Here is a 19825-nt window from a genome sequence, read left to right as displayed (position 1 = left end):
AAATGATTATTTCTTAGTTTATTTTCTTTTAGTAAGAATAAATGCAACTTTATTTAGATTTTATTCTCTTTCAAGTGGTGCACTATATGCTTCATTTCATTTTATTATCATGTGGCTCTGTAAAAGTATCATTATTCCCATTTTACAGGACAGGAAACTTACAGACTTTTGTAGTTTATCCAAATTAGGACAGTTTATTATCTACATTTTGTCTTTCTTCTTGTGGTCAGGATCAATTTGAGTTTGAACCAGTTGGGAGATATTATAATGCTCAAATTTGGGATTTTGGAAATGATGAGAATTTATAAACAATACTCTAAAAGAAGAGCATGACATTCTAACAGTTGCAATAAGTCCAGTGATCCACTTTCTTACCTGGAATGCTACCACTAATTGTTTAAGAGGAAGCAATCAGAAAATGGGAACTTTGTGTCAGATACGGTGATGAATGAAGTTATGGAAGGGGTCACTCAGGAGTGATCTGAGTGCCTGGAAGGTTTTCATGTAGTATGTCTCTGTCTGAATTGAGGTAGGATCTTTTACATCTCTTATGCATCGCTTTCCTGATCATTTGAACTAATCAAACACATTTTTAATCTCTAACATTCATTGCCACCACACGTCTTAAAATTTCTAGCATTAACTGAGGCATTTTTCTTGTTCAGAATACACTTCTTAAGAGTAGATGCGTGACCTCCTGTTTCTTCTTGCCTTGCAATTTCTGTGCATTTTGATCCATGAGTAGATACAGGAACATAGAATGAACTAATAATGTATACAGCATGAAGGAGTTGAAGGTAATAGGATTGGGCAGTCATGGGGCTACTTCAAAATATATCATCTGTACCATAGCCTGCCACGTTTCTACCTGGTCTGAATACTGATGGAGGGAAAAAGTTTGGGTGGGAAAATAGTGGAGTACAGATTGAGGTTTTTTTTTTTTTTTTACCTTTTAAGAGACAGGGGTCTCACTCTGCATACAGGTAAGAGTGCAATGATGTGAACAAGCTCACTGCAGTCTTGAACTCCTAGGCTCCTGCAATTCTCCTGCCTCAGCCTCCTGAGTAGCTACGACTACTTGCATGTGCCTCCACGCCTAGTAAATTGTTTGTTTGTTTTAATTAGCGTGTAAGTCTTTTACCTCCCTGGTTAAATTCATTCCAAAGTATTTTATTTTTACTTTTTGTAGCTATTATAAATGGGATGTTTTTCTTGATTTCTGTTTCAGATAGTTTGCTATTAGTGTATAGAAATGCTACTAATTTTTGTGTATTGATTATTGTATTAGTCTGTTCTCACATTGCTATGAAGAACTACCTGAGACTGGGTAATTTATAAAGAAAAGAAGTTTAATTGACTCACAGTTCCACAGGCTGTACAGGAAGCATGACTGGGGAGGCCTCAGGAAGCTTACAATTTTGGCAGAAGGTGAAGGGGAAGCAGGCACATCTTATATGGCCAGAGAAAGAGGAAGAGAGCAAAGGGAGAGGTGCTACACACTTTTAAAAAAACCCTGATCTCGTGAGAACTCACTCACTATCATGAGAACAGCAAGGAGGAAATCTGCCCCCAAGATTCAATCACCTCCCACCAGGCCCCTCCTCCAGTGTTCAGGATTACAATTCAACATGGGATTTGGGCGGGGACAAAAATTCAAACCATGTCAATTATATATCCTGTAACTTTACTGAATTCATTTATTAATTCCAGCAGCTTTTTTTGCTGGAGTCCTCTTCCTCTTCCTCTTCCTCCTCCTTCTCCTTCTCCTTCTCCTTCTTCTTCTTCTTTTGACAGAGTCTCATTCTGTTACCCAGGCCGGAGAGTAGTGGTGCAATCTTGGCTCACTGGAATCTCCACTTCCAGGGTTCAAGCGATTCTTCTGCCTCAGTCTCCTGAGTAGCTGGGGTTACAGGCATGTACCACCACGCCTGGCTAATCTTTGTATTATTACTGCTTTAATCTCTTTACTTATATTGGTCTGTTCAGATTTTCTATCTAATCATGATTCAGTTTTGATAGGTTGTCTAGGAATTCCTTGATGTGTCTGGGAATTTGTCCATTTCTTCTAGGTTGGGTTCTGTCTCCCTACATTCTTTTAGACTGTTGAGTTTTCTATGGAATAAAAGTTACATTAGCTACCAACAATGATCTTTACAGTTGGAATTAGGATGTTTAGTACTATAGTCAGAAAATAATTTTATAATATCTCCTTATTATCACATTCTTAACTCTCTGACTTTTTTTTCTTTCTCACAGAATAAGGCAGGGATTATCTGCCAGCCACCAGGCTACAATGGAAACCAAACAGTTTTCTTGACTGGTAAAGACCTTAGACTCTGAAATGGCCAATGGCTGCTCTCTAGAGACCTACTTGCCTTATTTTTGTTTCTGTGTATATTACACATTTTGCTCATCACATGCCAGGAACACATTATTCAAATGCCACAGTATAACTTATGGAATGACTAAAAATGACAAAATGGATTAAATCTTAAGACCCTGTAGTTTACTCTCTTTTAAAAATCAGGACACTGAAATTAAAAGGACAAGCTTCCACAGAGGAGTTGGAACTAAAGTCTCGGTCATTTTTACTCAGTGGTGACATTTTTATAGTTCCCTGTCTACACGCAAAGCAATCTTCAAGTTCCCTAACTTCATTGCAAGTACTCTGCAATCTTCAAGTTCCCTAACTTCACTGCAAGTACTCTGCAATCTTCAAGTTCCCTAACTTCACTGCAAGTACTCTGCAATCTTCAAGTTCCCTAACTTCACTGCAAGTACTCTGCAATCTTCAAGTTCCCTAACTTCATTGCAAGTACTCTGCAATCTTCAAGTTCCCTAACTTCACTGCAAGTACTCTGCAATCTTCAAGTTCCCTAACTTCACTGCAAGTACTCTGCAATCTTCAAGTTCCCTAACTTCACTGCAAGTACTCTGCAATCTTCAAGTTCCCTAACTTCACTGCAAGTACTCTGCAATCTTCAAGTTCCCTAACTTCATTGCAAGTACTCTGCAATCTTCAAGTTCCCTAACTTCATTCTTACCCTATTATAGTGGTTAATGTTACATACATGTGAGATCATTTTTACCTCTTTTTAAAATTAGCAAAGTTATTTTGCCAGAGTCACAGATAGAGTTGAGTAAAATTAAGTAGTTCCTGAAAGTTTCCCAGCATCTTTAAATGCCATTATTATGTAAGAAATTTGATTGCTTGATAAGTTAACACTATCAATTCTCAATATTGAAACATGAGAGATTTACCTCCTAAGTTATTGGATACTCCTTTCTGAGGGATATGATGATGGAAAAGGCATTACTCTCTTTAATATCTATTGGTATTTTAGGAACCCTTAAAACCTTGTCTCTTCTATGTCTTAGAAAAATAGTTCCAAGCCTAGAAAAACTGCTTCTTCATTATCCTTTTTACCTGAAGCCAAGAGTATTATCTTTTGTCCCTTGTACCTAAATAGAACCCAGCATCTCTGAAATGTCTATTAAAACCATTCTTTTAAGGCTAGGCACAGTGGCTCACGCCTATAATCCCAGCACTTTGGGAGGCTGAGGTGGGCGGCTCACTTGAGGTCAGGAATTTGAGACCAGCCTGGGAAAAATGGCGAAACCCCATCTCTACTACTACTAAAAATACAAAAATTAGCTGGGCATGCCCGGTAGCACATGTCTATAATCCCAGCTACTCAGGAAGGTGAGGCAGAAGGATCACGGGAGCCCGGGAGGTGGCGGGTTGCAGTGAGACGAGATCACACACTGCACTCCAGCATGGGTGACAGAGAGAGACCCTGTCTCAAAAAAAATAAAGAAAAAAAAGTCATTGTTTTGTGGGAGAAAGCAACAGGAAGTGCAGCCTCCAGGAGACCACTGCTAGAATGCATTTCTTACCTTCACAGGCCTGATTGGCAGCCCTGTGAACTGTGAACCCACCCTCATGCTTCTCCCTTTAAACCATCTGCAGAGGTCAGTCTCTCTAGAGCCTGCCAAGCTGTGAGAAGAGGAGGTCAGGTAAATTCCAGTAGAAGGTGGTAAAAGAGGAGCCAGAAAGGATAAGCCGTGACTGCCCTAGAGGAAGCAGGCAACCTTGGCAAAGATGGAAAGGTCAAGATCATACCCAAAATGAGCCCTACGCCATCAGAGGAGTTTCATAAAGATTACTGTGCTGAAAGTTTGGATTTGGGCCATTCAGGGTAGAAATTATTCTGGGCCATGAGTAAAGGAAAAGATTTCTTACAGGATAAAGAAAGAAAACTGGACGAAAGAAAACCACCTTTCCTTTCCTCCCACCTGTGCTGAGGGCCAGCTCAGGGTTAATGAAAGCTACTGTTAATTGAAGCGATTGTTACCTCTTGCTACCCTTTCTCACCCTTGCCTTTCATACTCCCTCAACTGGCTGTCTATGACTGCATTTCATATCTATGACCTCTGGGACAAACCTCTGAAAGGTTTTTCTGGGTCTTCACCTTCTCATGGGGCCTTTTCTCCTTTCTCGACAGATATCATTCTTAAAATGAGTAAGTTTATAGGCACTAGACAAGTATACACCCACAGTGAGTCAGAGTCTTATTTCCACGACTGCCCCCCTTTTTTCCCTTAGTTGACCCCTCTGACCCTGTTGGAAAAGTTGTGAATCTCCTTCACATTATATTCCTAATGAGGCGATTTACCCTGCATGCTAAATAAGATCATGACTATGTAATACATTCTCCACTCAGAGCTAAGCTTGGAGTCAGCTCTTCAGCGGCTTACGATTAACCTTCACCTTTCAACTGATGAGAACCCTATTGCTGCCCACAGATGGCACATTTTAAAGTTGTCGTGATTAAAGAATCTCAGTAACCTAGAGCTTTTTTACATACACTTTTTAAAAGTATCTGTTTTTAATTCTAATTTAAGGCTGGTTGCAATTGCTTTTTTTTTTTTTTTTTTTTTTTTCATGCTGGAAAACAATCTGGAAAAAGCATTTGAACTGGTAAATATCCACGAAGAGTCTTTTTTAACATTCCATGCATATTCAACTAAGAATTTACATACACAAAGAAAAAAAGCCCAACTTTCCAGTTCTTATCTCACAGCCTGACCTGTTTTATGTGTGACAGAAAACTCTCCTTGTCTTCTGAGGAGGGGGAGCCTAGGTATTTGGAAAGCCTTGTTGTTAGGCCAGAGGGGTGCCAGTGGCAAGTTTGGAGATTGGGAGAAAGGACCAAGGTACATTTGTGGAGGATTGAGGGTAGAGTCAGAGGTGAAATTTTGAAGTAAAATGAGATCCACTGGGTAACATGAAACCCTTCCTCCTACTCCTGCACATTGTTTACGGACACCTTGGTGAGTGGATTACTTACCCTGAACTCTGAGAAGTGCTAATCCTGCTCCTCATTTGAAATGGGTTGAAAGAGAGGCAATGTTTGGGCACATCTGTCTGTTTTCTTATGTGTGGAAATGCTCTTGATTTTTAAAATATTGTGTCTACTAAAGCCTGAAATCCCATCAGCAGCATAGTTACCTCTTTGAAGTAATCGTCTTTTCTTTTAAAATGATGAAATACAATCAGAGTGCGTTCTCTGCACCTTTGTGGAAAAGATTTTGTGTTTTCCCTGAGAACTGCTGACAGACTGGTTAAGGGAGATAACAGCTTGGCAAGCAGCCAGCCCCGTTTATACCCTGCCCTGCCAGTCCAGTGAGTGCCTAAATGCCAAAAATATTGGTAATCCAGGCCAGGATATTCTAGGAGAAAAGGGTCTCTGCTTTGGTTTCCCATCATATCCTACCCTTCCCTACATAATTTACCTGAATGCTGCAGCTCCTGCATCTTGGTCTTGAGCAAGCTGAAGAGAGAGGCTGGTGGAGACCCACAGGCGGTGGAGCTTTGGCAAGAATGAGAGAGGCAGGCTGGTGATGCAGGATTCCAGCAGAAATGGGAAGGGAGTGAATGGTAGTAAGAGAAATGACAGAATAGATCTCCAGGGGAAATATATGTATGATGTATATGTGTGTGTGTGTGTTTACAGAGAGAGAGAGAAAGAGAGAGAGAGAGCAGAGCATCATGTGTTCATTCATTACTAATTTATCTGGTGATAATGGAATTACTGTGTGTCCAGCATAGTCCTCAATCTTGACAAAGCCTCTACCTCTGGCAAGAATGGTTACAGACGTGAAACCTGAATGCCAGAAAAAATGAGTGCTAAGAACTCAGATAAAACGTAAACATGCCCAGGGGACTGCAGTCAGCATGGACGGCAGCAGCATGAGGTGTAGCTAACTTCTGAAGCCAACACAATGGCATCACAGTAGCTGCAGCCTGGGAAGCTTCTTCAATTGTCCCTCTCATCGAAAGACTGAGATTTTCTCTAATTTCTCAACAGCCTGGTTGGCCCAGCCTTCTCTCCATCGCTTTACTTTGAAAGATGAAAGCAATTTCCATCCTGCAGAGAAAAGTTTCCATGATTGAGGACACACCCAAGGTAACTGATCCTTTCAGCTGCCTCATTCTGCCATATTTATTCACACGAAAGATGCATTTGGAAAAGGAAAACCTTGAAATGTAGGTTTAAAAATTAACCCTCGAAGTCAAATAGCTCTCAGAAACTACTTACTAAGAACAGTTGAGAGAAATGAAACAGCTATAGAGAAATTTCACAGAGACGTTTCATATATATATATGAGTGCTGCTACACACACACACATATACACACAGTGCTATTAAGGAAGGCTAGAAAGCATTGATATCTCCTCCCAAATAAAAAAATTAATAGAAAATAAGAACCGTGATGTAGAAACTTAGCTGCTTTATGAAGCTGTTACCTGACTGCCAAATACCTCCTCTACTTCTTTCCTGGAGTCTCCCCTTAGATTCTCTCTTTCCCTTTCTTCCTCTCTCCCTCCCACGCTTTTAAGGATCAGGTGTGCAGAATTTGCTTTAGCCAGTACTAGTTTATGAGTTACTATTGTCATCATCCATTTGTCAGGGCCTCTCTTTTAAGAATCTTTTGAGTTTCCTGTTTTTTTCAATCCCATTTCCAAACCCCCACATAGGCACCTATTTGTGTATTTAATATATTTTGTTGCAATCCACCTGCTACATATTTATTTAGATAATTACAGATGCTTGAAAACTACACAGTGCTATGTGGGCACCTAATTATGCATAGATGGTATTATGCTGTGAGATTTCCCTCTCTCTCTGTTTTCCCACTCAACATATGTTTCTGTAATCTATACATGTTTCTGTATGTGCCTCTCACTCATTACTCTTCACTGCCACATAGTATATGACATAAGCCATAATATGCCTCTGACACATCTTGTACTTTGTTCTCCTACCAGTGGGGTACTCTTTGCAACATTTAGCCACACTTCAATACATTTCCCCTCACCTGTGTCTGTTTTGTTGTACAACTTTTTGAATTTTCCTGAGGGATGGACAGACAGGCCTTGCTGGGAGACAGAATATATAAAATACATTATTAATTTCAATAAGTGTCACTCGATTGCTCTTTGGAATGGCTGTACCAGTGCAAATGCCCCGCAAACAAATCGTTTTCACCCTTCCCGTGTAGCAGTAAAATTGTTCAAGTTTCACGATTTTCCAATATAATGAGTGCAGCATGGTGTTCATTTTAAAGGAAGGAATGCCTGAATTCTAATTTAAGATGGGGAACATTTAGTAGTTAATCTCCATTCATAAGAGTTATGAATGCGTGACTGCAGTAAGATGTTACCGCAGTAAGATGTCCCCTGCAGTAAGTTGTTTTACTGTGTCCAAGACTTTACCCTTCCCTGTCTCCACGTCTTTAGCTGTATGACTTTGACGTTCTTTCCACAGAAGGTGATGTGTATTTCCTCACCTCACTGATAGTAAGCTAAGTAGAGGTGACAGGCCTGGGCTGAGGCTTTAAGAGCGTTGGGGGCTTCTCCTCACTCTTTTGCACTTCTGCCATCAGCAGGAAGATAATGAAACTCTGGTGGCATAAGAAGATTCTATGGCACCATAATTACCAGAACAAATCATCACAAACACAGTGGCTTAAGACAACAACAATTTATTCTTTACTATTCTGGAGGTCGGAATTCTGAAACGGGTCACACTGGGCTAAAATCAACGTGTCAGGAAGGCCGTGTTCCTTCTTGAGACTCCAGGAGAAGTTGTTTCTCTGCCCTTTCCGGGTTCTAGAGAGTGCCCCATTCAGGTTTGTGACATCTTTGTCTGTCTTAACACCAGCAAAATCAGCTGTGTTCTTCCCACGCTACCCATTCTCTGCTTCTCCCTCTAGTTCTCTCTGTGTCTCCTGCCTCCAACTTTCACTTTGAAGAGCTCCATGATTACAATTGGCCTACCTAAATAATCCAAGATAATTCAAGATAATTTCATCTCAAGTTTACCTCATTAGCAACCTAATTCCTTCTGCAACCTAATTCCCCTGTGCCACATAACCTAACACATGCACAGGTTCTAGGAAGTAGGACATGGACATCGTTGCAGGACCAACGATGTAAGGATGTATTGAGTAGTATTTGGCAGGGATTGACCCTAGTGCCTCTCCTAACCAGACTAATGGCAAAGCCATTGTTATTACTGTTTTGTACAGCTTGCACATCCCTCAAAAGAGTAACATGGTGAATACTACATAATTTGTATTAATAATGACCTATGGGTTAGAATCAAATGTTTTACTAAATTTAAAATAAACTTCATAAAAATAAAAATAAAAACTTAAAAACCATAAGACACCACTCAATTCAAATAAATTGTATTACAGTTATGTATATGAAAAATGCTTAACATTTTATATGCAATTCTTATGCACAGTGATGTCCACTCTAAGTCTGACTCTTTGCATTGACATTTGTATTTGTTGATATTGGCTTTTGTTGATATCGGCATTGGTTAACATTTTAATATTTACTTTGTCATCTCTCATAAAGGACACATATATGATGGGCATACTTAGCCTGTTCATTGATATGGGTATTTTCATCCTATAACTTGTTATAATTTTGTACATAAAAAATGTAAAACTGGAATTATATTATAAATGATAATTAAAATGAGTCACCCATAAAAGTAATCAAATCCTGCTTCCTCTAAACACAAGTAAACATTCGGTTGATTCCTGCCTTATCATATAATTGTTGCGCTTGTCTTTTTCCCTCCTTATCCAGATGAGCTACTTAACAGCCACAGCCCTCCGTCTTTGGAATAGCCCTGCCTGCCATCATCGACTGTCCTGAGAGGAAGGCTTTCCTATGAAAGTTGTTTATTGTAGCAGACATGTGCTGCTAGGTCTTTTTTATTAGTGCACGTGCCTGCTCTTCAGCCTGCCTGTGCTCCTGCACCCGTGTTTCTGTGTGTCTGCCCCTCTCCCCACCTTACCTAACCTTCTGTTCTAGTGTTTGTTTGCATTTTTCCAGGATCCTAGAATTTGATCTGTTGCTTTAACTTGCTTTCCTGTGGCTGAGCTCCACTGGCTCCTTACTGCCTGCTTAGTTTGTCCGCCAGCTTGCCTTACCCTTGGGCTTCAATCTTCGCAATCCTCATAATCTCACTCTGAGCGTAGGGTACCATGCAGCACAATTCTATGTGGTTCATCTGCTCCTGACTTAGCTGAATCTACCTCTTACTTGAGCCCCTTATATTAAAGAGGGTCGATGGCTTTTATAATGAAGGTGATGTAAATACAAATACATTTTAATGGTGTCACAGCCTTTAAACATTAGCAGTCCAGGTTGTTCAAGGACCACTTAAAGTTCTGAAGTTAGTGTGTAAAGTTTCCACAAGTAAAAAATATTTTCATGCTTCTGAATATTTTATGATTTTTGTCCTACATAGAAATACTTGCTATCTTTATTGAAAGGGGTATGTGGAATCAAATATCTGAATAAATTATGTCATATATATATACAGCAGCCTTTTGCAAAATGTGGTTCATGTGATGTTTATTGATACTAGATGAATAAAACTAAGATTGTGTTTGCAAAATTTGGGAAATACCGGGGTTTATCAAAGTTAGACAGGTTTCTTTTATGTAGATTTTCTCTGAACCTTTTATATGTTAATTGAATTCTGAATCTTTATGATAAGAGGTAAAGTTTGCAGAATATCACTGAATAGTTTGACTACAGATCCCTTTTATCTATGCAACACATTTTTACATCTCACTGGATACCAGGATCCTGTGGAACATGATTTGGGAAATGCTGCAAGATAGGCTTTCAGGAAACCTTTTAAAGATAAAGTGCACAGATCAAAACAGCTCCCTCTCAGTAAGAGAAATCTGCCTCACTGCAGCCTGAGTTAATATGAATCTGTGAGCCTGAGACAAGAACTCAGCAGGAGAGCTAGATATAGTCAAGAACGATCAAAGGCATGAGAACCAACTGGACATTGCGATTGCTCTCTGGTGGGAAGGCTTACTGCAGGTAACCTTCCTTTTTCTTTTCAAAAGCACAATGCATCCAGACTGTGGAACTCTCTCTACTCTCTCTGCTTTATTCTAACAACAACCATGTGACAGAACAAGTTCCATCCAACCCTCTCTGACATAATGTTCAAATGAGGATGTTTATGGGTTTGAAGCATTACTATTAGTCCACGCTACTTTTGAAGTATAGTCTCTTAAAAGCTCAAATATAAACCGGGCAAGTCTGTAGTCTGCAATTTTCCTTAAGTTTTAATCACAAAAAATAGCCTCAAATTCTTAAAATGAATATGAGGCAGAGTACAAATTTAATACACTAGCAATTGTGTTTCCAGTCCATGTATTTTTCTGTTTCCTGTGAACTTCCAGGTCCAATTCCATTCCACAAATTCCATATCCTATAGCTATTGCCTTAGTGAAAAAAAGTAGGAGAAATAAAAAATCAAAAAAAATTGTTGCCATTTAGACTTAATATCTAGGTTGGGACAAAAAGCGTGGCTCTTGGGCCGGGCGCGGATGCTCACACCTGTAGTTCCAGCACTTTGGAAGACCGAGGCTGGCAGATCACAAGGTCAGGAGATCGAGACCATCCTGACTGGCACAGTGAAACCCCGTCTCTACTGAAAACTACAAAAACAATTAACCAGGCATGGTGGCGGGCGCCTGTGGTCCCAGCTACTCGGGAGGCTGAGGCAGGAGAATGGCGTGAACCCGGGAGGTGGAGCTTGCAGTGAGCCGAGATCGCGCCACTGCATTCCAGCCCGGGCAACAGAACGAGACTCCTTTAAAAAAAAAAAAGAGAAAAAAAAAAAAAATTGGCTCTTGAAGAATAGCTGAAGATCCTGGCTATCTCGACCATAGTCTTCTAAATGAAGAGTTTACGGAAAGAAGACAAAAGACAGAAGAGCATGTTGTGAGCAGGGATCAGTGATCTAGTCCTAGAGAAGCAGATCTGAATGATAGGAGGAGTATCAACATCCAGGTACTGTCTGTACCTGAGCAATCAGTCTCCACAGTGCTGAAAACTACATGGAAACCAAGAAATAACCCATAAACTATCACATACGTTTCCATTAGAGGAAATGTGATTGCTTGTACCGAGATGACAAGTTAAACACAGTTTCCATGGCCATTAAAGAAGGCTCTCCCACCATTCTTTGACAGTAGAATCACATTCAATCATAGTGATCCCCATCTATGGACTGAGACTGTGTCTTCCTTCTTATATGAACAACCCATCTTTTAGTACCGCAGGAAACTCAACCCCTTTGGAGACAGAAGGTCTCCAGACACCTAGACAGATAGTAATGATGTAGTAGGGAAAGCCTCTGAGGTCTGTACTTGTGTAGATTGAATAGAGGCAGCTCAGACTCTCCCTAGACCAGATCAAAGCTGAAACACCTAACTTCACCCTGTCTGACAGATCTTCCTGCCTCTTGGCAAACTCAGGCCGATGTTTGGCCAGATAAATAGGTTTCTAAAATACATTAACATATTTCTTGACTGAAGAATCATGCATCTTTAATTGTTTAAAATTTACTTCCAATAAAGTTATAAAGTTTAAAAGTCTCTAGCTTTTGTTGTAAAGTCTACCATGCGGGTGGTTTTCCAAGGTGGCACTTCTCTGGAAGAGTTAGTGCAATGGACCATAATGGAGATACGTTCTTATTTCCAAAGATGTTCTGAAGACCATAACAGTGCCTGCCGGCAGTGGCTTCTCCTTTTAATGGCTTGTTCCACCTTCCAAGTACCCAAACAGCTATGTCTCTCTTCAGTGCAGAACCACAGGGCTTGCCTTATATTTTTGTGAAAAATCTTTAGTGTCTGTGTGAAGTTTCAGAAGCTATTAGTCTCATCGGCTTTAGGCTTCCATTCTCTGTTTGTTTGTTTTGTTTTTGTTTTGAGACAGAGTTTTGCTCTTGTCCCCCAGGGTTGAGTGCGATGGTGCGATCTTGGCTCATTGCAACCTACATCTCCTGGGTTCAAGTGATTGTCCTGCCTCAGCCTCCCGAGTAGCTGGGATTACAGGCGCCCACCACCACTCCCAGCTAATTTTTTGTATTTTTAGTGGAGATGGGGTTTCACCATGTTGGCCAGGCTGGTCTTGAACTCCTGACCTCAGGTGATCTGCCCACTTTGGCCTCCCAAAGTGCTGGGATTACAGATAGGAGCCACTGCACCCAGCCTAGGCTTCCATTCTTGCCTCTACAACTAAAACGTTTTACATCTATATAAAGCTTGAAATAATCTCTCTAAGCATATGTCTGGAAGCATTTCCATTTTATTAGAGCAACTGAAGTCCCTAGGATATTTGAAGTGCTTAAACTTTCATCTGGCTTACTGATAATGTCCTATATGCCGGGCATTTGCATTTTTATGTGTATGTTTTTCTTTTTCTACATGATCAACCTTCATTATTAAATCTTCTTTCCAGTCACAGGTGACTTTCCCGGAATAGGAGATGAAAAGCTAAGAAATAAGATTGCATATTCCAACATGATATTTTTGAAAAATATCAGTTTTCTGTATTCAGACATCCTGTTTCTTAAAGTTTGGTTGAAGAAATTTGTGCACAATAAATAATTGTCTTTTTGCATGTATGAAGACCAGGCTGTCACTTTAGGCAGTAAACAGGAGCTGAATGGAAGATTATGCTATAAAATGCACCTGAAAAAGACCTCATAACTATCCCTCCCTCCTTTCACTATTCACTATATTCACAGCCTCAGTGATTAAACATCTTTGTGTGTTAGTTAAAACAAATTTGAAAAAACCCTGTAATGTCCACCTTGCTTCTGTCTCAACTGACTATTAACATAGCCCTGCAGGAGTCTTTTCTTTTCATAAGTCGTAGAGGATCTTTCCTTTTGGTCTTAACGTCCAACCACCAAAAAGCATAGTGGTAAAATGGTAAGTGCATTTATTTTTTATACCATGAACCAAAAATTGAATCTCTAAATTTTAACGTGTCAGGAATAATACAAGGTGGTTGCAGGAGAATAGAAAATTCCAGGCAGCATTTTCACATTACTAGCAAAAGGAAACTTTGAAATAGCTGCAGAAGCTAGGGACTGGTAAGATCCTGAAAAACCAGGGCGTGGACAAAGCTGGCTAAGATCAACTGGAACCAACATGGCACTGGATTTGACCTTGGTTTCACCTAGGACTTCATTGTATACTCATTAACATAATCACACACCCACCAGTGCATGACAGTTCCGAGAACACTCACATTTGTTGTGAAAAAAGGGTGGCGCCACAGTTCTGAGAAATCAACTTTTTCCAGGACTTTTCATGAATATCCCACCCTTTGGTTAAAGAAAACCATAAAGATAGAAACCCCAAACTCTACTGAGTGAGTCTCTCTTGAGAACTCCACACTCTTCTTTCTTGGGTATGTAATTTTCACTTGCAATAAATCTCCATACTTGCACTATTTTCTGACTCATCCTTGAATTCCTTCTCATGATGGTGCCAAGGACCTGGACACTGGCTGGGGTCAAAGTCCCACTAGCGTTTGGGGACCTCCCCCAGCCCACCAGTATCATTTACAGTTGTCTGATTATAATAGACTCAGGAAAAGTTTCTGAGTGTCAGCTTTTGATTTGTAAAATGAGGATATGAAGATCCACCATACCCACTTCAGAAAGTTGTTACTTATTTCAAATAAGATGTTGTAACATAAAAAAATGTTTAACAATAAAAGTGACTACTTACGTTCTAGTCAAAGAAAATTTATACAGGTGATCTGAGAGATGCTTCAAACATGCGAAGAGCATATCGTTATTCCCCATTTTCAGATGAATAAATTAATAAGAGGCAAGTTACATTTAATTGACTTGCTCAAGGCTCTACAGCTTGTAAATGGCAAATTTCTGCATGCAAACAACATAAAAATCCAGAAGACTAAAGGCAAATAAAGAAAAAAAATTTGCAACACCTAACAACCTTAGATAAAGTTTGTTATATTTTACAAATCAGCAAACATATTTTTTAAATCACCTAATGGAAAACTTGGCATAGGATATGAATTGGCAGTTCACGAAAAATAGTAACTGCCCAAGTGCTCTTATGTGTTAAACCTAACCAATGAAGACATGCAAATAATAATAATTATGGAATTTTTTTTCTCATGTGTGTATGTTTCAAATGGTTAGATATGATTTTAAAAACCATGGTGTTGTCAGGAATATATGAAAAAAGTTCTCTATCTACTCTTGAAGAGAATATAAATTGAAGGAAAATTTGGAATGCCTTTTAGTAATATATATTAAAATTTACAACCCTTTACTCTCTGACCCAGCAATTCCACTTTTAGAACTTTATCCTGCCAGTATTTATACAAACGTACTCTTTCCAACCTTATTTGCAGTAGAAAAAAAATTAAAAATACTACAAATGACTCCCAATAGGCAATTGGGTAAGTGAATTGTGATCTGAGTATACGGTAACATACTCTGCAGCCACTAAAATAGTGAAGATTAAATTATATATGTGATTAAGAGGACAAAGATATATTTTGAAGTGGGTACAAAGTTTCAAAACCATATGTCTAGCATTTTTTTATAAGTTGTATATCTCTATACACATCTATTTGACATATATATCAATAATTTCTATAAGATTTTTAACAACTTGGTAACAGTGGTCATTTATTTTGAAGTGGAAAAAATATTATAAGACACTTGCTTTACTTTTGTACATCTTGGTGTTTAAATTGTTTACACACCAAGGCTATTTCCTTCCAAGCTTGTTTTCTTTCCATTATCCCATTTTACCTTTTGAAAATGCTTTGTAAAGCACAAAAAGTGAAATTACTGTTATTAATAATCCTTCTTGTGTTGGTCTATGGCGTTTCACCATAGCTAAGGAGTTCTCTTGTCATTGGTAGCAGAGTTCAAGTAAATCACTTCTCATTACCCTTGTTTGCCATTTGTGCCAGTCATTTGCCTGTTGTACTCAGGTCTATTTGCTGGCTTTCTACTCTCTGTTTTTAGTCTCAGAAGTCTGACTCTGCAAACTGCAATTCCCAGGAGCCCCTGGCCGTTGGCCTTCAGCTAGAGAGTGGAAGGAGGGAGGAAGAGGAAATTCAGTGCATCTTCCCCCTTCTCTGTGCTTTGAGTGGCCTCTTTGGTGGACTGGAGCTCTTTCCCTCTGGCAGCCTCTCCCTCCACGGTACAGCTCCCACTCTTCTCCCCCAGCAGCTGTGTTCCAGCAGAGGTTTCGCCTGCTTTCTTTGATCCTCCAGCCTGGGGAGCAGCTTCCTATCCCCACTTACCTTTTTGCTGTCTTGACTTCTCTGTTTATATTTCCAACTCTGTTAATACCATTTTAACTAGTTCCTTGTATAAAAACGTTTCTCGAACTACATAGCATGGTTTTTGTATTCTGCTGGAATCTTGACTAATACACAATTTACATTCAATTTATTCACCATAAATTTTCCTGCATGATACACTGAATGCATAATAAACATAAGAGGAAAGTGTGTCCTTCTGGAGTTAGAGAGAAGGAAACTAACAATTCGGCTAAGAATTTTCCTGCCATTTCAAAGAAAAATCCTCAGACAGGGCGTGGTGGCTCATGCCTGTCATCCCAGCACTTCGGGAGGCTGAGGTGGGTGGATCACCTGAGGTCAGGAGTTTAAGACCAGCCTGCCCCACATGATGAAACCCCGTCACTACCAAAAATACAAAAAAATTAGCCAGGCATGGTGGCATGTGCCTGTAATCCCAGCTACTTTGGAGGCTGAGGCTGGAGAATTGCTTAAACACGAGAGGCAGAGGCTGTAGTGAACCAAGACTGCGCCATTCCGCTCCAGCCTGGGCAACACAAACGAAACTCCACCTCAGAAAAAAAAAAAAAAAAAAGAAAAAAAGAAAGAAAAAAAGAAAAATCCTCACTCTTTCTATGTAGTATTATTTTCTTCAAATCACAGCAAGGAGATATTGACTCAGATTAATTAATTGGCTTATACATGGCAGAGCTGGGATTCAGGTTCAGATATTTCTGACTCTGAAGCCCAAGTTATTCCCAAGATGCTATAAAGTTGATTTCTGCATCTTTTCTTTCCCCTTTTGGTGTGCTCTTTTGCGTCACCCTTTCAGGCATCCACCATCCACTATTCCATCCTAGCCCCGCCACAGAAAACGCTTACTTGTCTGTGGTGTTACTCTTCCTTCACACCTTGCTTTCTGCTAATCTGATAAACACATTTGAGCTGAGCTAGTATGTAATGATATTTGCTGCTCTGCCAGAAGATAAAAAAAAAATGGATTCAAGATTTTAACTCGAGCCTGTAATCATTTAACTAAAACATATATTCATGCATTCCACTTTTCTTTCCTGAAAATGTGCTGGTTGCTAGATACGCAGCACTGAACTAGAGAGATTGCAGCCCGATAGGGAAGAGAGTCATCAAACAACTTTACTGAGTTCTGTGTAGGAGAAATGCTCAGTGGAAGCCCATGAGAGGAAATTGTCCTGGAGAGTCCAGAAATACTTTCCTAAGGAAGTGAAATTTGTTTGGACCATAAAGGAGGCATTAGATAAGAAAAGGCCGAGTAAGTGGGAGAGGGAGAAAAATTATATGGCAGAGTATAAATAGGTCCTAGTGCAAGAAAGAGAATGACCCATCAGAGAAAAATGTTTAAGGCCAATAATTCTGGAGTGTAGAGAGAAGAGATGGGTAAGGCAGGAGAATGGGGAGGCAGCCTGATCACGGAGAACTCCAGGAGACATATTAAGGATTATAAATGTGGGGTTTTTTTTTCCCATTCTGAGAGCAATGGGAAACCATCAAAAGGTATTTAGCAAGGAAGAGACATTAAAACAGCTTGCTTTCTAAAATGAATATTCTGGCTACAATCTGAAGAATAAACTAGAAGAAGGTGTTAATGGGTACAGGTATACCATTTAAGAGATTTTTTGATTATTCTTAGAGATGATGGCAGCTGGCATTATGGGATGTTGGAGGGTGAGGAAGCGAAGAAGTGGATTTGGGAGATATTAGGAAGTAGAACGAGTAGGATTTGGGGAGTTGAGAATGGAAGGAATCTAGAATAATTCCTAGTCTGGGATTGTGTGCTAAAATAGGGAAAAGAGGAGGAAGAACAGGCTTAGCACAGGAGAAGTCATGAGTTCAGTTGTTGGGGACATGTTGAGTTTTTGGGGTCTTTGAGCAATCTAAGTGGGCATGCTGAGTTGGCATATATATATGTGTGTGTGTATATATATGTGTATATATATACTTATATATATAAGTATACACACACACACACACACCCTTTTCAAGCACAGATGAGAGATCAGGACTGGATATAGAACCTTGACATTGTTGATCTTTGGATGACAATTCAAGCCTAGAGAAGTAGATATGATCCTTTAAAGGAGAGAGTCAAGAAGAGGACCTAGGAGTGAACTCTGAAGAACAAGAAAATTTGTGATCTCAAGGAGGGGAAACACCTGTAAATAAGTTCTTCTAGCTTTTTTAGTTTTCTTAAAGGATGGATGGGAACTCAAAGATACTGTTCACTTCTAATGTTGGAGGAAACATGTTCAAAAGGAGAGATATTAGACAAGGACCATTTCAAACATTTAGCATGCCTACAGTGTGCACGTGTGCATCCCCCGCCCTGCCCCACCACCACGCGCACACTCTGAAAGACTGAAACAGCCCATTCACGGTGCTGTTTTTCCTTCTAAGTTGTCTCTACCAATAGTTCACAGGCCAAAATGGTGTTGCAGAAATGTCTTCACAAAAGACACAGACTTATTCAAGCTGATCTTCAAGGTTGCTGGTGGTGACCTGGACAGGCTGGCAGTGGTTTCACCACCTTCAGTCTTAACTAACTCACTCTCCACCTCAAGATTTTTCTGTAAATGTAGACAATAAACAAATTCTCTGCTCCCTCATCTCTTGCTATATTGCCATTTTAAAGCTTGTCAGTTATCATTATATTTGCATGAACTTCAAAAACAGCAATTTCAGCTACTATCCATATAACATTAATTCTTCTACAATAGGCACTTATAATTCTCCTAAAGAACTTATGTGGGTTTCCACATAACTCTCTTTAATTATGTATATCCCCTACATTTCCATTGTCTGTTTTTGTTGCCAAGTGAGCATTAGAAAGTTAATTTACCCTATTAACATTGGCCTATTTCTTTAGTCTCTATTTAGATTTAAAATTTTAAGGTATCTGTTTTTCTTTTCTCTCCTTCTATTCCAACTCTTCTGATTTCCCAAGCACAATAACTTGGTGAGTGTCTAAGGAGACTAATTTATTTGTTCACTTAATTGTTTAGAAAACATTAATTACCTGAGGTCTTATTCAAGTAACTTACCTTACTGGAAGGCTAAGGGTACCCATATACCTGGGAGTAACTTAGTATACACTAGAATATAATTAACAGAGCCTGTGGAAATAATGCAACACACAAATATACAATTAGATGTTGTAGTAGGACCTAAAGGGCATTTCTCTGGGAAACACATTTAGAACCAAGACTTCACGAGACTAGAGCAGGTGTGTTGTCATAGCTGAGTCCTCACATTGGCAGGCAGCAGATGATATGCATAACAGTGTGCTCATTCTCCAGGCTAGCACCTAGTAACATGGCTTGGCTTTGCAGCAGCAATATATTCACCACCACCACCACCACCACCACCATGATAATGATAATGATAATTATTATTATTATCATTATCATTATCATTTATGGAGGTCATGCTAGGAGCAGACCCTGTGCCAACACCTCTAGAAAGATGATTTTTTTTTCCCAGTCAAGGAAAGGGAAATCTTGTTGAGTTCCCAGGGCAAGGGGGCTCAGGAAGGAGGCTGCCCTGCGAGGGCAAGAGGAGCCAGTAAAGGGGTTCTTATTTGACCTTGGTGACTGCAATTCTTGCAATAGTTGACAATGTGGGGCTGCAGGTGGGCAGACCACTTGCTGTGGATCATCTTGCCGTGGTTGTATCCTCGAGCAAGCTGGTAGAGGAAAGACTAGATCATCGTCTAGCCCCACAGTCATATGCCAAGGGCAGGTGGACACTTTCTGGATGTTGTTGGAGAGAAGGCAGCCATTCTCCTCCTGTCTGCCTGCAAAAAGCAGACACTACTGATCAGGTGGGATGCCCACCTTGTTTTAGATTTTGGCTTTGACAATCCTGATGGTGCCACTAGGTTCAACTTGGAGGTTGATGGTCTTGCCTGTCAGAAACTTTACAAAGATCTGTTGTTTGGCTGCTGGTTTAAGAGAAGAAACACAGTGGAGAGGATGACTTTTTAAAATCCTCACACTATAAATATACAGGGTGGTGCTATTGTTATGCCATATTTTTAGAGAAGGAAATTGAAACTCAGAGAGCTTGATCCCATGCTGGAGATGAGATAGAATCT

General features: G+C 39.8%; 1 long non-coding RNA gene across 1 annotated transcript; it reads right to left on the bottom strand.

Moving 5' to 3' along the window:
- Positions 1–1944: 1944 nt before the first annotated feature.
- Positions 1945–7933, bottom strand: LOC119618504 (uncharacterized). The gene is made up of 3 exons (XR_005234806.2): positions 7780–7933; positions 3898–3997; positions 1945–2112 (listed from the first exon to the last, which is right to left on the bottom strand). It is a non-coding gene; the product is annotated as an uncharacterized lncRNA (long non-coding RNA).
- Positions 7934–19825: the final 11892 nt, after the last annotated feature.

The sequence above is a fragment of the Chlorocebus sabaeus genome, chromosome 18, assembly GCF_047675955.1.
Source record: "Chlorocebus sabaeus isolate Y175 chromosome 18, mChlSab1.0.hap1, whole genome shotgun sequence".
Lineage (NCBI taxonomy): Eukaryota > Metazoa > Chordata > Mammalia > Primates > Cercopithecidae > Chlorocebus > Chlorocebus sabaeus.
This window is presented reverse-complemented; position numbering and strand designations above follow the sequence as displayed.